Raw genomic sequence first — 21,111 nt, 5'->3', positions numbered from 1 at the left:
CATATATAAGTGATATCATATGATATTTGTCTTTCTCTGTCTGACTTACTTCATTCAGTATGACAATTTCTAGGTCCATCCATGTTGCTACAAATGGCATTATTTTGTTCTTTTTTATGTCTGAGTAATATTCCATTATATATATGTATCACATCTTCTTTATCCATTCCTCTGTTGATGAACATTTAGGTTGCTTCCATGTCCTGACTACAGTAAATAGTGCTGCAGTGAACATTGGGGCGCATGTATCTTTTCAAATTATTGTTTTCTCCAGGTATATGCCCAGGAATGGGATTGCTAAGTCACATGGTAGTTCTATTTTTAGTTTTTTAAGGAACCTCCATACTGTTCTTTATAGTGGCTCTACCAGTTTACATTCCCATCAGCAGTGTAGGAGGTTTCCCTTTTCTTCACACCTGCTCCAGCATTTATTGTTTGTAGATTTTTTGATGATAGCCATTCTGACCCGTGTAAGGTGATACCTCATTGTAGTTTTGATTTGCATTTCTCTAATGATTAGTGATGTTGAGCATCTTTTCATGTGCTTTTTGGTCATCGGTATGTCTTCTTTGGAGAAATGTCTATTTATATCTTCCACCCTTTTTTTTTTTTTTTTGCAGTACGCGGGCCTCTCACTGCTGTGGCCTCTCCCGTTGTCTAGCACAGGTTCTGGACGTGCAGGCTCAGCAGCCATGGCTCACGGGCCCAGCCTCTCTACGGCATGTGGGACCTTCCTGGAACAGGGCACGAACCTGTGTCCCCTGCATCGGCAGGTGGACTCTCAACCACTGCGCCACCAGGGAAGCCCTCCACCCATTTTTTTGATTAGGTTATTTGTTTTTTTGATATTGAGCTGCATGAGCTATTTGCATATTATGGAGATTAATCCCTTGTCAGTTGCTTTGTTTGCAAATATTTTCTCCCATTCTGAGGGTTGTGTTTTTGTTTTGTTGATGTTTTCTTTGCTCTGCAAAAGCTTTTAAGTTTAATTATATCCCATTTGTTTGTTTTTGGTTTTATTTTCATACTTTAAGAGGTGGATCAAAAAGATCTTGCTGTGATTTATGTCGAAGAGTGTTCTGCCTGTGTTTTCCTCTAAGAGTTTTATAATGTCTGGCCTTACATTTAGGTCTTTAATCCATTTTGAGTTTATTTTTGTGTATGGTGTTAGGGAGTGTTCTAATTTCATTCTTCTACATGTAGCTTTCCAGTTTTCCCAGCACCACTTATTGAAGAGTTTGTCTTCTCCATTGTATATTCTTGCCTCCTTTGTTATAGATTAGGTGACCATAGATGTGTGGGTTTATCTCTGGGCTTTCCTGTTCCACTGATCTATATTTCTGTTTTTGTGCCAGTACCATACTATTTTGATTACTGTAGCTTTATAGTGTAGTCTGAAGTCAGGAAGCCTGATTCCTCCAGTTCTGTTTTTATTCCTCAAGATTGCTTTGGCTATTTGGGGTCTTTTGTGTTTCCATACAAATTGTAAAATTTTTTGTTCTAATTCTGTGAAAAATGCCATTGGTAATTTGATAGGGATTGCAAGGAATCTGTAGATTGCCTTGGGTAGTATAGTCATTTTCACAATATTGATTCTTCCAATCCAAGAACATGGTATATCTCTCCATCTGTTTGTGTCATCTTTGATTACTTTAATCAGTATCTTATAGTTTTCTGCATACAGGTCTTTTGCCTCCTTAGGAGGTTTATTCTTAGGTATTTTATTCTTTTTGTTGCAATGGTAAATGGGATTGTTTCCTTCAATTCTCTTTCTGATGTTTCGTTGTTAGTGTATAGGAATGCAAGAGATTTCTGTGTGTTAATTTTGTATCCTGCAACTTTACCAGATTCATTGATGAATTCTGGTAGCATCTTTAGGATATTCTATGTATAGTATCATGTCATCTGCAAACAGTGACAGTTTTACTTCTTCTTTTCCAATTTGGATTCCTTTTATTTCTTTTTGTTCTCTGCTTGCCATGGCTAGGACTTCCAAAACTATGTTGAATAAAAGTGGCGAGAGTGGACATCCTTGTCTTGTTCCTGATCTTAGAGGAAATATTTTCAGGTTTTCACCATTGAGACATTAGCTGTGGATCTGTCATATATGGCCTTTACTGTGTTGAGGTATGTTCACTGTATGCCCACTTTCTTTTTTCTATGTTCAATTTTTATTTTTTAAAAATATCTTTATTGAAGTGTAATTTCTTTACAATGTTGTGTTAGTTTCTGCTGTACAATAAAGTGAATCAGCTCTACATATACATCTAACCCCATATCCCCTCCCTCTTGCGCCTCCCTCCCACCCTCCCTATCCCACCCCTGTAGGTGGTCACAAAGCACCGAGCTGATCTCCCTGTGCTATGCAGCAGCTTCCCACTAGTCATCCATTTTACATTTGGTATGTAAATATGTCAGTGCTACTCTCTCACTTCATCCCAGCTTTCCCTTCCCTCCCTGTGTCCTCAAGTCTGTTCTCTACATCTTTTGCCCACTTTCTGGAGAGTTTTTATCATAAATGGGTGTTGAATTTTGTCAAAAGCTTTTTCTGCATCTATTGAGATGATCGCATGGTTTTTATTCTTCAATTTGTTAATATGGTGTGTGTATCACATTGCTTAATTTTGTATATTGAAGAATCCTTGCATCCCTGGGATAAATCCCACTTGATCATGGTGTATGATCCTTTTACTGTGTTGTTGGATTCTATTTGCTAGTGTTTTGTTGAAGATTTTTGCATCTATATTCATTAGTGATATTGGCCTGTAATTTTCTTTTTTTGTGGTATCTTTGTCTGGTTTTGGTATCAGGGTGATGGTGGCCTTGTAGAATGAGCTTGGGAGTGTTCCTGCCTCTGCAACTTTTTGGAAGAGTTTGAGAAGGATGGGTATTAGCTTTTCTCTAAATGTTTGATAGAATTTGCCTGTGAAGCCATCTGGTCTTGGACTTCTGTTTGTTGGAAGATTTTTAATCACACTTTCAATGTCATTATTTGTGATTGGTGTGTTCATATTTTCAGCTTCTTCCTGGTTCAGTCTGGGAAGGTTGTGCCTTTCTAAGAATTTGTCCATTTCTTCCAGGTTGTCCAGCATATTCTTTTTTTGGGGGGGGGGGTCTGCCACGTGGCATGTCGGATCCTAGCTCCCTGACGAGGGATCGAACCTGCATCCCCTGCATTGGAAGTGCAGAGTCTTAACCACTGGACTTTCAGGGAAGTCCCTGTCCAGCATATTCTTGAAGAGAAAAATTTTGGAAAAGAGAAAGAATAGAAGAGATATTGGTCATATAAGACACTAAAACATTATAAATCTACAGTAATTAAAACAACATGGTAAATATGCATAACTAGATCATTATTACAGACTAGAAAGTCAAGTGAAATACATATGGGAATTTAGTATATGATACTAAATTGGTTAGGGAAAAGGTAAATTATTCGTTTAATAGTGTTCAGACAAGTAGACAATTATATGAAAAACATTGGATCTCTAACTCAGTTCCTACACCAAATTAAATTCCAGCTAGATGAAATATACAAATGTGAAAAATGAAATAATAGAAGTAGTACGTGAAAATATGAGAGATTTGACTAATAATACAAAATCTGGAAGGGTCTTCTAATAAATCACACACACACACAAGTTGGTAAATTCTACTACAAAGAAATAACAAAAAATATTGTGCATAAATAAAGAATACTCAAACAAAATTAAAAGAAAAAGGAGGAAACACAAAACTGGGAAAATGATTGCAAGCAGTATAACTAATATAGGGTTATCTTCCATAATATCTTTCTTTATTCCATAATTATTTCATAGTATATAAAAATTCCTGCAAGTAAATATGAGATGGATAAATGATAAAAACAAATTATTATCAAAAAAGGAAATACAAATGATTCAAACCTGGAAAAATGTTCAGCTTTAGTGTGTAATAGTAGAAATGCAATTAATGGCATGGTAAGATGTCTTTTTTTTTTTTTTAACCTATTGGATTAGCAAAGAGTATCAAACTAGAAAAACAAGGGTCTTTTTCAAAGACTTGAAGGCTTGTGAGCCAAACAGATGGATTCTATGCTTCCAAGAATTACTCTGCATTTTGAACTTCTTGAAGAAATGTAGATGTCTGTGAAGTAAACTAGCGTGTTAAAATAGAGTTTGCAACAATATTACAATAATAATTGTTGCAGGCAAAAATCATTAGTAGATGCTAAAATTAGTGGACAACATGTATGACTGAGATGTAGAGTATTAATACAGTCTCAAACTATCTCCCTATAAATTAATTAATTACAAAGCAAGAAGTAGTAATTTACAGTAGTGAGTCCAGGTATTCACCATCCTGTAAGGAAGCCCAGTTAGCCACATGTAGAAGATCTGAATCTCCCAGGGACAGACATCAGGTATGTGATGTATATGCGTAAAGGAGCCTTCAGGTGTTCCCAGCTTTTAGACTTCAAGTTTTCCATCTGAGAACTCCAACATCATGGAGCAGAGACAAGCCATCCCTGATGCACCTTGTCTAAATTCCTAAACCCCAGAATCCATGATCATAATAAATGGTTGATTAATGGTGGTGAGTTTGGGGATAATTTGTTGTGTAGTCCTAGTAACTGGAACAGGTGTTGTCTGCCAAATTTCTCCACCATAAAGTTACCACTTTCCCCTTTGTAAGTAGTAAATAATTTATATTTTGAGATTATATAAATATTCTGTTCCTCACCAAATTTTCACCCTAATCAAACTAGTTTTAGTGTCCATTGATGATTTTCTAATTGTATTATTCCTTCTATATTTATTAGCGTTTTTCCATAAAGAAGAACTTTATCTTTTCCCCTACTTATGTATATATGTGTCTACTCATAACAGTGTGATCTCATGCATTCTTATTTTATTCAGTGGAATATAATGCATTATTATCACTAATGCTCAGATTGTCCCAGATTTGGCCAGTAGGATTCCTTTGAGATGATCCTGGGTCATTTTCTCAACTACCTATTGAGCATCTCTTTAGTTTCTGGTACAAAAGATGTTCCAGGCTCATCTTGTGCTTGAAAAGCTTCAGTCCTGGAATATAAGACTTTTGTCTAAGGAGCCCTGGTTCATTTAATGAAGAATGGTATTTAGAAACCAAGACATAAGTGCTAGATATGCTGATTGCTATCGGGGTGGCATTTCTTCTAAGTGCTCTCAGTGGACAGAGCTAGAAAATATACTTATTTAACTATTTATTTATCTACCTATTAAAAAGCACGAGTTCAGGGACTTCCCTGGTGGTGCAGTGGTTAAGAATCTGCCTGCCAGTGAAGGGGACATGGGTTCAAGCCCTGGCCCGGGAAGATCCCACATGCCACGGAGCAACTAGGCCCGTGTGCCGCAACTACTGAGCCTGCACTCTAGAGCCCACGATCCACAACTACTGAGCCCACATGCCACAGCTACTGAAGCCTGCGTGCCTAGAGCCCGTGCTCCGCAACAGGAGAAGCCACCACAATGAGAAGCCCACGCACTGCAATGAAGAGTAGCCCCCGCTCGCTGCAACTAGAGAAAAGCCCGTGTGCAGCACCGAAGACCCAATACAGCCAAAAATAAATAAATAAATAATTGATCAATTTATTAAAAAAAAGCACGAGTTCATACTGATACCTCCAATTGCAATGCATAACCAGAGAACCTTCTTTTCTTCCCCTTTTCCATGTTTGTAACTCTTTTCTTTGACATAGTGAGAAAACTGGCCCCCAGTCCCCTTAACATGTTTACTCATTTGCTCAAGCCTAGGATACACAGAAAGCAGTTTCAGAATTGCTGACTCATGCCACTGAGAGAAGCAGTCTACTGTCTGGAGTTCAGCATTTGTTTTCAGGAATTTTTTTAGGCAATACTTATATTGAGTGAAATGCACATATCGTTAAAAGTATGGTTTGATATATTTTGACACATGAACACACACATACCCCTATTGAGGCATAGAACATCCCATCACCCCAGAAAGTCCCCTCATGCCCCTCCTTAGTCAATCCTCCCAGAGTTAATCACTTTTCTGATTTTTTTCACTATGGTTTTGTCTTTTGTAGAACTTCATATAAATAGATTCATACATTGTCTACTTTTTTATGACTGGCTTCTTTCACTCAGCATAATGTTAATGAATTTCGTTTATCATCTGACAGTAGTTTTTTCCTATTTATTGCTGAGTAGTATCCATCTTATACCACAGTTCATTTATCTGTTTTCCTGGGGGTAGAAATTTGGGTTGTGTTCTATTTTTGACCATTATGAATAATTCTTATACAAGGTATTTTGTGGATATATGTTTTCATTTCTCTTAGGTAAACAGGATCAGAAGTACAGTAGGTACATGTTTAAATGTATAAGAAAATAACTTTCCAAAGTTGTACCATTTTACAGTCCCATCAGCAACTTATGGGAGTTTTGGTTGCTTCACATCCTCGTCAACATTTGGTATTTTCAGTCCTTTTAATTTTAGCTATTCTAGGAGTTTTTATTTTTATTTTTTCATTGGCAATGACTTTGAGCTTTCTTCCCCGACTTTTAAAGCATGGGCATCCCCAAGGCTTAGGTTTTGGCTCATTCTCCACTCTCTCTCTTCCTTTGGATTTAGTTCAGGGAGTGGGAATAGTTGTATGGTTCTTAAGATTTTTGCAGTTAAGCTTGAAGAAATGGATCAGAAAGTTCAAGGATGCTCTTTACATTCCTAATTCAGATTTACATAAGCTTTTGTTAATGAGACAAAAATTTTGTAATTACATGTGCATATAATTTACTTGGGTTTGTTCTGTTTTGTAAAGCTGGTTTCAATTATAGATATTTATAAAGAAAATGAGTATCTGGCATTGTTTACATGCTAACACTTCCAGAGTTTTTATGAAAATTACACAAGTGGAAAGATGAATTCTCATAAAATTTTCTTAACAGCCTTTTTATTTTTAGAAAGTAATGCAAACCGTTCAAGGCTAGCATCAACATATTGCCAGACCGATAATTGTACTGAGTGTTCTTTTAATACTTTCCTTTGTGCGTACGTTCAGTATGGCCACCATGTCCCCATATCATATTATCTGCACTTTGTAGGTGGAGAAATGGGGGACGCAGAGAGGTGAAGCAACTTGCTTAAGATCTCACAGTTGGTAGCAGATCAGGAGTTAAAACGAAGGAGTCTGTGTCATGGCCCATGCTGATTCCATTAGGAGGTGCCGGGGCCTCCCGCTGAGCCCAATATGTTCCTTGGCCCTAAAAGCATCTTGTTCCTTTTGTTTCAAACAGCACCATGGAACATCTCAGGCGCCAGATCCAGCCAGGGACAGGGAATGTCTAAATTTGGATGAGGGTGTGGGTGGTTGACCCCAGAACTTTCAGGAAGGGGCAGATGTTTCTGCTGGCTTCCCCTAGAGTGGAATGGGTTTTCAGCTGAGCATCAGTGGGGCGTGGCATTGTGAACTGGGCTCTCTGGCCCTCCTTACAGAGACAGTTGCATGATGAGGGGCTGAAGGAGGCCCTGTTGTAGTCCCAGGACTCAGGAATCTCTGTCAGGATGGCCAGGATCTGGGTTGGAATGTCCAAGTGAGCTGGGCCCACCCTCTGCTCCTGGATGCAGCAACAATAACTTGTTCACCTTCTCATTCCTGCTTCCCTGGTCAGAGAATTTCAGTAATTTCAAGGCAGCCTTTGTCCATATTTATAGACCCTTCACCTGGGTCCACATTCTAGTGTCAACATCATTATTCAAATTTTTCATTCCTTGTGTTTCATTAAGAGGTTTTAGGGGCACAGTAGCTCAGGAAATACCCTCCAGCTGCAACCTGCAAGTTGTTTTCCAAAGGAAAGCCTCAACCTAAACACTGGTATGTCTAATAATATACTTTACCATTGTAGGTGTTTCTCAGACTGGACTACTTTGACTGGAATTATAGCACCACATATAAAATAATTTGTAAGGACAACATCTAGAAATTATTTCAAAGAGAGGTGGCTATAGGCTGAACCTTATGTCATTTTAAAATTATAGACTTTCATAAAATGGAAACATTTATAGTGAAATCTAAAGATAGGCTATTTACCATGAAAATATGGTATCATTTGGTGGTACAAATTAGTCTGAACTTGTAGGCATGAAGCCTAAGTTAACTGTGTTAAGATGTATAAGAAATTGTTGTCAAATGAGAATTTGGCTACAAATTGAGGATAAAAATGAAAACACTTAAAAAGAAATCAGTATGCTAGCAATGAAGTCTTACTTTGCACAGTCAATCTCAGTTGTATGACAGATACGTCCCTGAAAAACATGGTACTTGAAAACATATTGCCAGACACATGAAGCCTATGGAAAATTGGGAAATGGACGTGTGATTTGATGACTTCCTTTCATGTGTTACAAGTCTGAATAGTGTCATGGAGCCAACAGCCTTACTAAGTCTTTGGTAAATGAGAAAGAAAGTCTTAGGTAGTGGGTGTTAATGGTCTTAGAGACCACATAGAAATATAGGCCAAGGAATGTGGTTTGAAACTGAGAAGTCTAGAGGGACAGGGTGAGGCAGAGTCTCTGGCCTGGGGGTTTGATGTGGAGAGGGGAAAAAATAGAGCTACTGTGGATGGGGCAGACAGGTCTGGGGGCAGCACCACAGCACAGCATGGGGACCCTGGGTCTTAGCTGCCAGAGAAGGAAGCCAGGAATCAAGAGCTGGGACTGGGAGCAGAGCGGGTGCCCAAGGCCCCTTCCTGTCTACTTCTCATTTACTTCCTCATCTGGAGCTAGTTGTTTAAGTATCACAGGGAAGTTTGCACAGCCTGATGCATTCTCCTTGCAAGGGCTACAACTTACAGAAACTGCTCCATTACATGGAGCCTATTTCTTGCAACAGAACATGACTTTGTACAGTGCCAACTATGATTCAAAGGGAAGAGCTTTAAAAGGAACCCTATCACAGTGTTTGTCCTCTCCTGGGAAGTGTCTGGGTTGGGTTCATTTCTGCGACCCCAGAGTGGGTGTTGGGGAATGTGTCATCCAGAATGAATGGATCTGACCTGCCTAGCAGGATTATAATGAATCTATGTGGGGTTGTTTGTTTTCCTCTTCTCTCCACCATAACCAGCTGAGGGTTCAGGAGGGTGAGTTTGCCAGGCAGTGAGGACCCTGGCAGGCAGAGCCAGTGGCTGTGATGGTGGACAATTCTTGTCCTGATCAATTCAGAACACCTGTACCCCCAGCCATGGTCCTTCCTCCAATCATGGTATCATGGGGCACCCAGATAGGGCCTGTATCTCCTCTGTACCCCATCCCCAAGAGATCTAATCTAGAGTGAAGGTGAAGTATCTTTCCGGGGGTCAGACTTTAAAGGGCAAAGTCTTGCTAAAGCCAGAGGAGACTGTGTCCCTGCAAGTGTATTCTCATCATGGCGGTAGCTATGTGGTTTGAACAAGATATGGCAGATTATGTCGGTAGCCAGAGATCTAATGGGGTTTACAAATGTTAAAAGTCCTTTTCTCTAATTTCTCAGCCAGGACTGATGCCTAGGGGATGTCAAATCCTATTAAAATAAGAAAATAGGTGGTAGAATGGGAATTTTTAGCTGCATTTGAATAGCAAATATTAGCAAAGTCCAGGAATTAAACAGCTGAGGGAGGGCCAAGTTCGGAATGAGTCATTATCCTCACCTGGCCTCTAAAGGCACAGGATTGGAGAATGTTAGTGGAGGTGGTAGCAAAGGCTAAGAGGGATTTAAGGAAAATATGAACATGGTTAACCTCCCTCAACTTCCCTCCCTTCCTTCCTTTGGAATAAGGGATTCAAAGTTGGCAGCAACAGTGTATACATTCCTGTACTATTGAGTACCTTGTCATACACGCGTGCTTGTTTTCTATAAATAAAAAATAATGCTGCCACAGTAAGACTCAGAGTAAGTGAGTTGTGCTGAGATGGCCTTATTAAATACCAGCCAACAATGCTGGAAAGTCATTTGGAAACATGTTTCAAGAGCCTTAAAATATGCATGCCCCTTTACTCTGGTTCCAGAGTAAAGGAATTTTAAAATAAATTTTAAGGAATTTAGCATAGGAAATAATCATTGCAGAATTTTTTTAATGGGGAAAACTGAAAGCATCTTCCTAAATATCCAACAACAGGGAAACTTAAAAAATCAAAATTAGATTAGATATCAAAATGTTAACATTGGTAATCTCTGGGTGTGGTACAGGATCACAACCCCTAATTAAAGCCTTTGATGTCAGGTGCTGTTACAGACAGAATGTTTGTGTCTCCCTACAGTTCATATGTTGAAGCCTATATGGTATTTGGTTGGGGATCTTTGGGAGGTAATTAGGCTTCTATGAGGTCATGAGGGTGGGGTCCCCATGGGGATTAGTGCCCTTATAAGAAGAGGAAGAGACACCAGAGCTTCCTCTCTCCACCATAAGAGGGCAAAGTGAGAAGGCAGCCATTTACAGGCCAGAAAGAGGGCTCTCACCAAGAACAGAATCTGCGGCTTCCCAGTCTCCAGAACTGTGAGAAAATGTCTGTGGTTTAAGCCACTCAGCTCAGTTCCATTCAGTTCCCATCAGTTCTGGTTAAGTTTTGTCACCACATTTTTGGTTTTCAGAGCTCTTGCATTTCCCACTTCTGTGAGGAAAGCACATGAGGGAAAGCTTCCCTCCAGAGGTGGGGCCTTGGAGCTTCCCCCACTGCTCCTGGCCCAGGGAGTAAGGGGGCTCTGAGTCTGTGCTTCAGGCCCTGACTTTTACGTTTGGAGGTAGGAGTAGAAATCTTTATTTCACACTTAGAGTTTTCTCTTATGCAGTAGAGAATCCTGGAGGGGAGGATCTGGGCACACATCCTAGATTCCCAATAAACCCCTTAGTTATTACTGTATCAAGGCACATTTTGGATATTTGCCCAATATAATTGGTTAGTCTGTTTCAGATCACTATCTGAAAACACTGGGTCTTTTGTTGCTTCTCTTTTTTTGCATACACGTTGGCACTGGCATCCCTGATACAATCTCTATTGTCTTTATTCGTGTTGCCTGGTCACATTGCTGGGACTACTCCCCTGCTGCATGTACATATTGTGTCTAAATCCAATTTAGGCTCATTTCTGCATTTGTTTTAAATATATAGATCCCCAAACTTGACTGTAACTCCCTCTCATTTTAACGTCTATATTGGTAGGATTATGTTCAGAATAGAGTTCGCTTGCTTTCTGTACGGGAAGATAACTGTTGAGCTTACTCTTTATGGTCGTTACTGCCCAGACTGTATAAAATTAGATGTCTGCTCATAGGAAACTGACAGAAGATGAATGGTTTTTGCCTGGCTGAGATGCAAATGCTTCTGTTTGGTAGAGAAGATAACCTCAAGAGTGATGGTTTTGTTGCTGTGTAGGGTGTTAACAAATTTTGCATCTCATTTAGCAATCTTATTCTCCTGTTTCCTTTATCACTGACTCTCTATCTCATTTTCTTGCATCCTTCCTTGAACCAGCTTTTTCATCCTGCCTTTCCTCATTAATAAATTATGGAAAATTTTTTGACGCATGCTCCTTATATATTTATATGAAAATTACATGTTTTGGCATTTTGAAAATTCTACTTTGCCACCCCCAAATGTGACTGAGATTGAATTTCTCACCACTGTGGAGAGTTATTGAACTTAGATTTATTTGTTAGAAAAATGAAGTGAAATGGAATTCTTGCTCCTAAGTGTGGTGGTGTGTTTTTTTTTTTATAAATTTATTTATTTAATTCATTTATTTTGGGCTGCGTTGGGTCTTCGTTGCTGTGCGCGGACTTTCTCTAGTTGTGGCGAGTGGGGGCTACTCTCCATTGCGGTGCGCGGGCTTCTCATTGCAGTGGCTTCTCTTGTTGTGGAGCACGGGCTGTAGGCACATGGGCCCAGTAGTTGTGGCTCACAGGCTCTAGAGTGCAGGCTCAGTAGTTGTGGTACACAGACTTAGTTGCTCTGCGGCATGTGGGATCTTCCCAGACCAGGGCTTGAACCCATGTCCCCTGCTTTGGCAGGCGGATTCTTAAGCACTGGGCCACGAGGGAAGCCCCTAAGTGTGGTGTTTTAAAGACCAGCTTTAAGAGTAGGATATCACAATCACAGGGTTAGGGAGCACCCCCCCCCCCCGCAATATTGCTTGAGGACAATGTTTCTAGCTTAAGAAAATAAAATGGACATTGATCTAAGAGTGCATAGGTAGTGTTCCACTGCGCAGTGCATATTACACATTCACTCACTTATTCAATCATTTTTTCAACCAGTGCACATTTATTGAGCATCACTGTTTGCTTGACATTGTTCTAGAATCTAGATAAGGGCTGGGAATACTGAAGTGATTTAGACAAAGCTCCTGTCCTAAGAAGCGCTCAGAGTGTTGGGGGAGATAGAGATATATGGAGTCACTTTTGTAAGACTGTTGATGGGTACACAGAGTGTCATGGGGGCTGTGTACAGTGGGTAATAGCATGGGTATTATGGAAGCATCCAGAGTTGCTCCTAACACACTCCAAATAGTTGCTTAGGTTGAGTCTTAAAGTGTGAGTAGGACTTAGCCAGAGATGAAGTTGAGAAAAGACCATTGTGGGAAGAGAAGCACGGAAAAAGGGAGAAAACAGCATAGTATGTGTATAGAGGTCCTTGTTCCCAGAGCATTGGGTGTGAGGCAGAGAGTGGCATGCACTCCATAAATAAGCTTTTTTTATTGTTAATTTTTTTATGATGGTTAATTTTATGCATCCACTTTACTGTGTCACGGGATGCCCAGATATCTTTTTAAACATTGTTTCTGGGTGTGTCTGTGAGGGTGTTTCAGGAAGAGATTAGCATTTGAATTTGGTGGACTGGGTAAAGCAGTTTGCCCTCCCCAAAGTGGATGGTCATCATCCAACCTGTTCAAGGCCCTTATAGGACAAAAAGATGGAGAAAGGTTGAATTTTCTCTTTCTGACTGACTGCTGAGCTAAGATGTCAGTCTTCTCCTGCCCTTGAACTGAGACTTAGAACATCCGTGCTCCTGGTTCTTAGGCCTTTAAACTCAGAGTGGAATTTCCTGGGTCTCCAGGTTGCAGATGACAGATCATGGAACTTCTCAGCCTCCATAACTGTGTGAACCAATTCCTTATAATAAATTTCATCCTATTCTGTTTCTCTGGAGAATCCTGACATACAGTTTATGTTCAGAATCTTACTTGATGTTCTCCCTCACCCTATCTTGAACTCATTGTGTTTTTTTTTTCACTTCCATTTTAGGATCTATCTTTCCCTGCTCATATGGCAATTAGAAAAGTTAGTTTCTTCTTTGAAGGAATAGTGTCCCATGTAGAATCAGAATAGAAGCAGCAGCACATTCCTGGTCTCACTTTCAACGTTCTTAGCTTAAGAAGAGTTTTCAAGCATTGTGTGAGCACATTTCCAACCCTTCAGACTGGATATAACTTCTTCCATGGCTTTGGGGAGAACAGCTGGAGTAGAAATGCCAGGAACAGACCTGGGGAGTTTATCTTTTACAGCTCAGTTTCTCTGTTCCCGGAGTCCTGAGGGAGCCAGTTTCATGAGCAAGTCTAGTTGCCTACTGAGTCAGGCCAGTGAAGAGGGCCCATCAGTGGCAGTTGGCTGAGGGATTCCTCTCTGTTCCCCCAAACTTGTCTCAGCTCTCCACCAATTCACATGGATGCCCCACTTTCCATGGCCCAGAATACTAGTAGCCCCATCATATAATAGGTGCTGGGGCTGTAGATACCCAGGAGTGAGGTGGTATGGAAGTGAGAACTCCTGAACCTGGGCAAGATGGGAGGAGAAAGAACTGGCAGACATTATCCTGAAGTTGAAAGAAGTAGACTTGCTTCTTTAATGACAGCTATCAATCAATCAATGTCTAATACATAGGAGGGTGCTGAGTGTTTCACAAGTGTTCAGGAGGAGGTGGCAAGAGAGAAAGGAAGCTGTGCCTTTGAGGATGGGAGTTTAGCAGGTTGGAGAACATAGATCATCCAAGTATCAGATGTGGTTATGTCAAATTGACTCCTTAGGTTCTGTATCAGTTAGGAATTGAGTATATCTATGTACTAGTTATCTATTGCTGTGTAACAAATTTAGTATCTTAAAACAATAGCAAACATTTGTTATCTCATAGTTATGTGGGTCAGAAATTCAGGAGCAGCTTATGTGGTGGTTCTGGCTTGAGATCTCCATGGTGATTGCAGTCAGGATGTCAACTGGGGCTTCAGGCTTCTGAAGACTTGTTGAGGTAGAGAATCTGCTTCTAAGAGTTCATTCACATGGCTGCAAGTTGATGCTGGCTGTTGGTGGGGGGTCTCAGTTCTTTGCCACATGGACTTCTCCATAGGGCTGTTTGAATGCCCTCAACACATAGCTGTTGACTTCCCAAAGAGTGAATGATCTAGGAGAAAGTAAGGCAGAATCCACCATGTCTTTTAGGACCTAGCCTCAGAGGTCACACACCATTGTTTCCTCAATATCCTGTTGGTTACACAGGTCAGCTCTATCCAGTGTGGGAAAGGACTAGACAAAAACACTAATACCAGGAGGTGAGGATCATTGGGAGCCAACTTGGAAGCTGGCTACCACACTGTCATAGTAACAGAGGCCTGAAATAACAAGTGATACGGTTTTATTTTTCTCCCACATAAAGTAAGTCTGTAGGTGGACATCATCATCCCAGACATCTTTTATCTTTCTGTACTCTCATTCTCAGGTTTGCCGCATGGTCCCAAGAGGGTCTCTGAGGCTCCTGTCATCATGTCTGAGTTCCAGTTAGTGAGAAGGAAGGTGGAAATGCCAAAGGGCATTTCCCAGTTGAGTCAGCTGCTCTTTCAAGGAGTTTTCCCAAATGTCTCATTCAGTAACTTATGTCTATATACCACTGGCCAGAGTTTAGTTATGTGGCCATCCTTATCTGCAGGGTAGGCTGGGAAACAGTTTTTTATTTGGGCACATTGCCACCCACCACAAAATCAGTCTAATAGGAAGAAAGTTAGATTGGAAGTGAGGAAAGCTTCCATTCTGCTGTCATACTACTCCCACCCCTTGCCTAGGGTTTATGACCTCATGGGTCCTCTCCTGTTGCCCTCCCTCCCCACCCTTAGGGTCCCTTCTACAGATTTGTAGTCCAGCACACTTATTCAGCTCCTTAAGTTCATTAGGCTGACTTTGGTTTGGTTGTCATTTGGCAGGGAGGTTGGCTTGGCAGCTAAACTGTAGAACCTGGGGTCCAGAAGTTACCTCACTTAATCCTCATGACATCGCCGTGATGTGGGTACCATTATCTTTATTCTCAAAATAAGGAGAGAAACCCACAGCTGCGTGAGCATGAGGCAGGGCTTGAAGCTGGTCCTTTCCTCCTCCAGAACAAGTGCTCTTTCCATGACAGCAAGTCCAAGGACATTGGTCATTTCAAGTGGGGTCCATGGCAGTAACAGGGAGGCACTAACAAGCAGTTTGTAAAGGGTTTGGTTTCCTTGGCTGGAGTGGAGTAAATGTATTAAGTAGATTTTACAATAGTCTGTTTTCTTAGGATATAACATTTATCCTGAGCTGTTGCTAAAGATTTTCTCTTGTGCTTTCATTAAGGGAAATCTGCTGGTCAGACCTGATTGTGCCATAGGTTTATAGAAAAAGGCAGAGACTCATGAAATGGACTGAACGCTGACCATGATGACACAGTCATGATGATGTGATTGATGGATTTGGGAGGCAGCCTTGCTCTTGTTGGGCAGTGGCTTCTGGGCAAGAGCCAGCACTGCTTTATTTACTAAGATGTGGAATTTGCTGTGTGTGTTGTGTGCATGGGATGTGGAGGAAAAGGTGTTAGGATGGGAGAGAAATGAAGTTGTATTTCTGAAATAAATGAATGCAAAATTAATGTCTTTTATTTAACTAAAATAAATGAATTATATCTAATTAGAAGTGATTCTAGGCCTCAAGGCATTCACAGTGACCCCTTTCCCACCTCCTGGAGTTCTCTCTAGTAGACCAGGCCCCTGTCTCATTGCTTTCTAGCTCCTGAGGGGTGTATATCAGAATATTCTCTGCTGAAGGATATTTTTCAAATTTTTTTCAGGACCCCCTCCCACCCCACCCTAGTCTGATGCTCTTTGGAGCTCACTGCCATTTGCTGTGTTATGAAAAATTTCCTCAGGTAGGATTGTGACACCAATTCCAATGTGTGGGGATTTTTCCCCTTGCACCAAGCAATTCTCTGACACCAGCTGGGTGTCTTACACTTTAACTCAATTCTGACACTATCTACCTGGAGATAACATCAGATCCCACAGTTTAAGGGCTCAGTTCCACAAGACTGCCCCCACCAGTTTCAGATGCCAATCATGAGTCCAGGTTGTCACTTGTGATTCTGACTAATAGGCAGTAGATCTGAGGTTCCCATGACCCCACCTAAGGTTTGATTGATTTGCTAGAGAGGCTCACAAAAATCAGGGAAACATTTTACTTATTAGATTACCAGTTTATGATAAAAGGGTATAATTTGGGAACAGCCAAATGGAAGAGATGCATCGGGCAATGTATGAGGAAAGGGCACAGAGCTTCCATGCTGTCTGAGCTCGCCACTCTCCCCAAATCTCCACGTGTTCACTAACCTTGAGGCTCTCAGAACCAGGTCCTTTTGGGTTTTTGTGGAGGCTTCATTACATAGGCCTGATTGATTAAATAAATCAATGGCCATTGGCAACTGAACTCATCTACAGCCCCATGTCCCTCCCTGAAGGTCAGGGGTGGGACTGAAAGTTCTAATCCTCTTATCACATGGCTGATTCTCCAGGCAACTAGCCCCCATCCTTAGGTGCTTTCCAAAAGGCACCTCATAAACATAAACTCAGGTGTGGTTGAAAAGGGTTTGTTATAAATATCATTACACCTTTATTGCTCTTATCACTTAGGAAATTCCATGGGTTTTTGGAACTCTGTGCCACTTTATTATAAATTACAGTATCACACCAGGGTATTCTGCTATGCACCTCTTCATACATCATTTTTAGCCCCACCAAAATCTCTTGTTTATTTTACCCCTTTCCTCAAAGAATCCATCCTCTTCGTTTCTGACGTTTTCTCACTAAGGCACTTTTGGCATTTCCCAGCCATGCATCACTATCCTGTGTATCTGAAAGGGTGGAAAGGAAAGTGCTTGATATTATTGAACGAGATTCAGATTAATGCTTTAGAAACATGAGTTATGGAGGTGGGCTTGGGACCAGTTCCCAGGGTGCATTGTATCCTCCATTGTGGCTGAGCTCAGGGAGGCCTGGCCTGGCAAGGACACTCCTATGAAACAGAGATGGCTTTGCCTGTGGTCTTTAACCTCTTTTTTCCTCAGAGAGCCTCAGCCTCTATAAAATCTCTTTCTCATGACTTTGCGGTTAATGAAGCCTACGTGTGTGGGTTTTGCTCCAGGGCTCACAGAGTTCTGTCTGTCAGAGCCTGCCTTTTCCTCTGGCTCCTGTGTCCTTGTCAGGCCAAATGAGCTCTCCCCCTGGGAAGCCCTCTTGATGGCAGCTGGACCTTCTGGTAACTTTCTACATGTTCTCTGGCTGTCCTAACTATCCACCCGGTGCCCAATATGCCATTCTTTCCTTAATGTGATTGATTTCTTAATGTGAAATCCCAGTTGGGTTCTCTCATAGTCATTATTGCTCTCAGATCCACAGTTACAACCATGTTAACAGCCCTAAAAATGACAATTGTGGAAACAGCTGTTATTAGCCCATACTTCCTCACAGTGTTAGAAGCCACAGCCATATTTCCACAGTAGTAATAGGAATTGCCATTTATAGAGAGCTTATGATGCGTTAGGCACTAACATTTTATATTCTTTTTTTTTTTTTATATTCTTTTAATCCTCATGTTAAGTATATGAGGTACGAGCTACTATTTTCAGATGGAGAGATGAGGCACAGAGAGGTTAAACAAACTACTGAGTGTCACACAGTTGATAAATGGCAGGGCAGAGAGTGACTGACTATGTGGCCAGTATTCCCCTCCCACTGCCGGGGCCATGATGCTACATAATTTCCGCTGCTGCTGTCTGTGACCAGATTCCCTCTTCTGGGCAGATGGGGGAATGCCCTAGACACTTTATATCCAGCATGGCTGTGTGTGGGAGCTGTGAGCCCAGTTAAGATCAGGGAATGTTTAGATTCCTCCTCATAGCACCCAGAGCACCATCCTGACTGGAGCACCTTTTCTCATTGCCAGTTTTCTCCTCCCTGTGTTGGCCACTGGGAGAAAGAAAGGCAGGGAAGAAGCAATGACTAGGGCCTACTTGTGAATGAAAGTTGGTCATTCTGCCACCCTTGGCATATTGCTGAAGTTTTTCAACTCCTCCTGGAAGCAAAATTGTGTTGTATATGGTGGTGTGGGAGAGAGAGGGAAAGCAGTTTGGTTCTCATGATTTCTTGAAGGGATGGGAGGGGATGTCTGTCTCAGCCTCAGAAGCAGCTACCATCTCTCTTGCTTTCCTATCCATCTGGCTTTGTAGCCAGACTGTGGCTAAGGATGGTGCTTAGGCATTTGAGAACAAAGCCTGTCAAAATAAGATATGGGCCAACCAGAAGGCATTACTCCAAGAAAAAGTTGCCCGTATTTTATAATTTAATATATATGGTAGTCCTAGCAACTGTTCTTCTGTCTTTACTAGAGGGAAGAAGAAGGAAGGTTTGTCAAACTTTCTCAAGATATAAATTACAGCATGGAATTCTGTTGACCTGTGTTCAGTTCTCTTTTGAAAATTCTAGGCTGTCAAGAGCAGGCAGCTTTTCCAACACAGCTGCATTATTCACAACAGCAGGACCACAATAACTCCCACTGCCCTGACTATATTGCTTGGGGAATTTTGTGTGTGTGCATGTCTTTTATTCTATTTTTCCATCTGGTGACTTTTGTTTTCTTCTAAATGGTGCTGTTTAAATGCTTTCCATAAATGCATTCTTGAAAATAAACACATTGAATGGATAAGAACAAAAGAAGATCCATTCTCAATGCTGATCACTGCTGAGAGGTTCCCTCAGCTGCAGGAAGATGGGGGCTGAGTGGATGAGTCGATCGTCAGAGTGAAACACAACCCAAAGGTGCTTCTGGGTTTGGGATCCAGTCAGAGCACATGAATAGTGTCCTGACACCCATTTGTACTGAAGGCCTCACCAACTGGACACTCATGCTCAGCTGTGGGCCTTGAAAACTTTGGAGGCTCATCTCCCAGTTGGCAATTCCCAAAAGCCTTGGTTTCATGCCTCTAGCACTTCCCAATACAGAGAAGACTGTAGCTAGATTGTCATTTCATCCCTCAGGAACTTCCCTGTTCATCACCTTTCCTACATTCCCCAACCACTGCCCTATGATCACTGCCTTAATTTGGGCTCCCCCAAAAGCAGATGCTGAGGCAAAGATTTGAGCACAGGTAATTGATTTGGGAGGGGTCAAAAACCCCAGGAGGAAAGTGATACAGGGAAGGAAAGCAGTCAAGGAAGGGCCCATTAATACCACAGCTATCACAGCAGGCAAACAGAGTTCAGTCCTGGGGGGAGCTCTGGAAAAGAGTGTCAGACACATCCCTCAGAATGCTTCCACCAAGGGTGAGAGAGCTGGGGCATTGATGTACCAAATTCAAGGAGCATGGGTTGAGGGCTGCTTCCTGAGTGTGTTAATTCCCAGCAATTCTGGGACTTCTTGCATGTGAGCTGAGGGCCTTTCCACAGTTCTGGAAAAAAGGCTCAGGGACAGGAGTACAAAGACTGGCAGTGTGAGGTTGGCTGAAAAGAACTGACAGATCTGGGGGATGTGTCTGGGGTGCTGACAGTGTCTGCTCTCATCCCACACATGGCTTAAGGCAAGCGAGTCCCTCAGAGTCAGAGTGATAGAGCCACATCTGAAGGGTATGGGGTAATTTGATGGTGGTAAACAAAATTGCTGTGAAGGGGAGAAAACCCTTCATGGTATTTTTGTTTACCACCATCAAGTTACCCCACATCAGAACTACTCTCCTTTTCCCCACTGGGTATACCTTCTTGATAATTGCAAAGAACTGATTCCTTACCTTTCTCGATGAAGGTGTTAAGCCTTCCGGTTCGAAGGCTCACAGCAGAAATGGCCACAGGGCCCTGGGCCCCAGCTGCTCTGTGAGAAGCAGCTGTTTGCTGATGGCAGGACCTCAGTTGTCATTGGTGGTGACTTTAGCCCTTGCTTCCTCCCCAGGAGTATGTAGCCCACCAGAGAAGTGGGAGATTAAAGGACCGGTATCAGTTACACTGCCTTCAGCAGCAGTAACAGAAAACCCCAGTTCAAACTGGTTCAAACAAACAGAAAACTTATTTTATTTCACTGAATAGGGAGTTTGAGGTAGAGTGCTCCAGGCTAAATTCAGTGGTTCCGGTTCTTTACATCTCCCTGCTGTGCCATCTTCAGTGTGCTGATCTTGCTTTGGGGTATCTCCCTTCCTTATAAGTTGGCTGCTGTAGGTCTAGGTCTTATGTACAAACATACACGCCATTGTAACCTGCCACCAAGATGTGGAAGCCCAAACCATGCCATAGAGACACACCACAGGGAGAGGCCCTGTGGAGATGTTCTGGCCAACACCCAGCCATCAACCAGCACCAATAGCCAGAATGTGAGTAAGGACACCTCCAGATGATTCCAGTCCCCCTTGTTGAGTTCCCAGCCAACGCTCTAGACACGGTGGGGCAGAGACAAGCCATCCCCTTGTTACCTTGTCTGAGTTATTGACCCACAGAATCCAAGAGCATAATATTGTTTTATGTCACTAAGTTTTGGGGTGGTTTTCAATGCAGTAATAAGAACTGGAACATCGTTCCTGGTGGTGTTTGTGTCAATCGTGAGGGAAATCTAAGGGGAATGAGAGGAGCTTGCACTGCTTATTATCTGATGCCCTCCATATCTTAGAGAGGGGCCCGGAATCCACAGGGGAGAGGAAAGGCTGGCACAGTGCCCTGGCACTTGGCAAAGGCCAGGAAGCTTTCTTTCCAAGGGTGATAGGATCTATGATCTTGGAGACACCAAGAGAGGGCTTTCCAAGAAAGGTTTTTGGGATTGGGCCTCATTAGAAGATCCTT

This window comes from Delphinapterus leucas, chromosome 2, assembly GCF_059928025.1.
Source record: "Delphinapterus leucas isolate spDelLeu-1000000601 "Yukka" chromosome 2, BTC_Dleu_Yukka2, whole genome shotgun sequence".
In the NCBI taxonomy this organism is placed as follows: Eukaryota; Metazoa; Chordata; class Mammalia; order Artiodactyla; family Monodontidae; genus Delphinapterus; species Delphinapterus leucas.
This window is presented reverse-complemented; position numbering follows the sequence as displayed.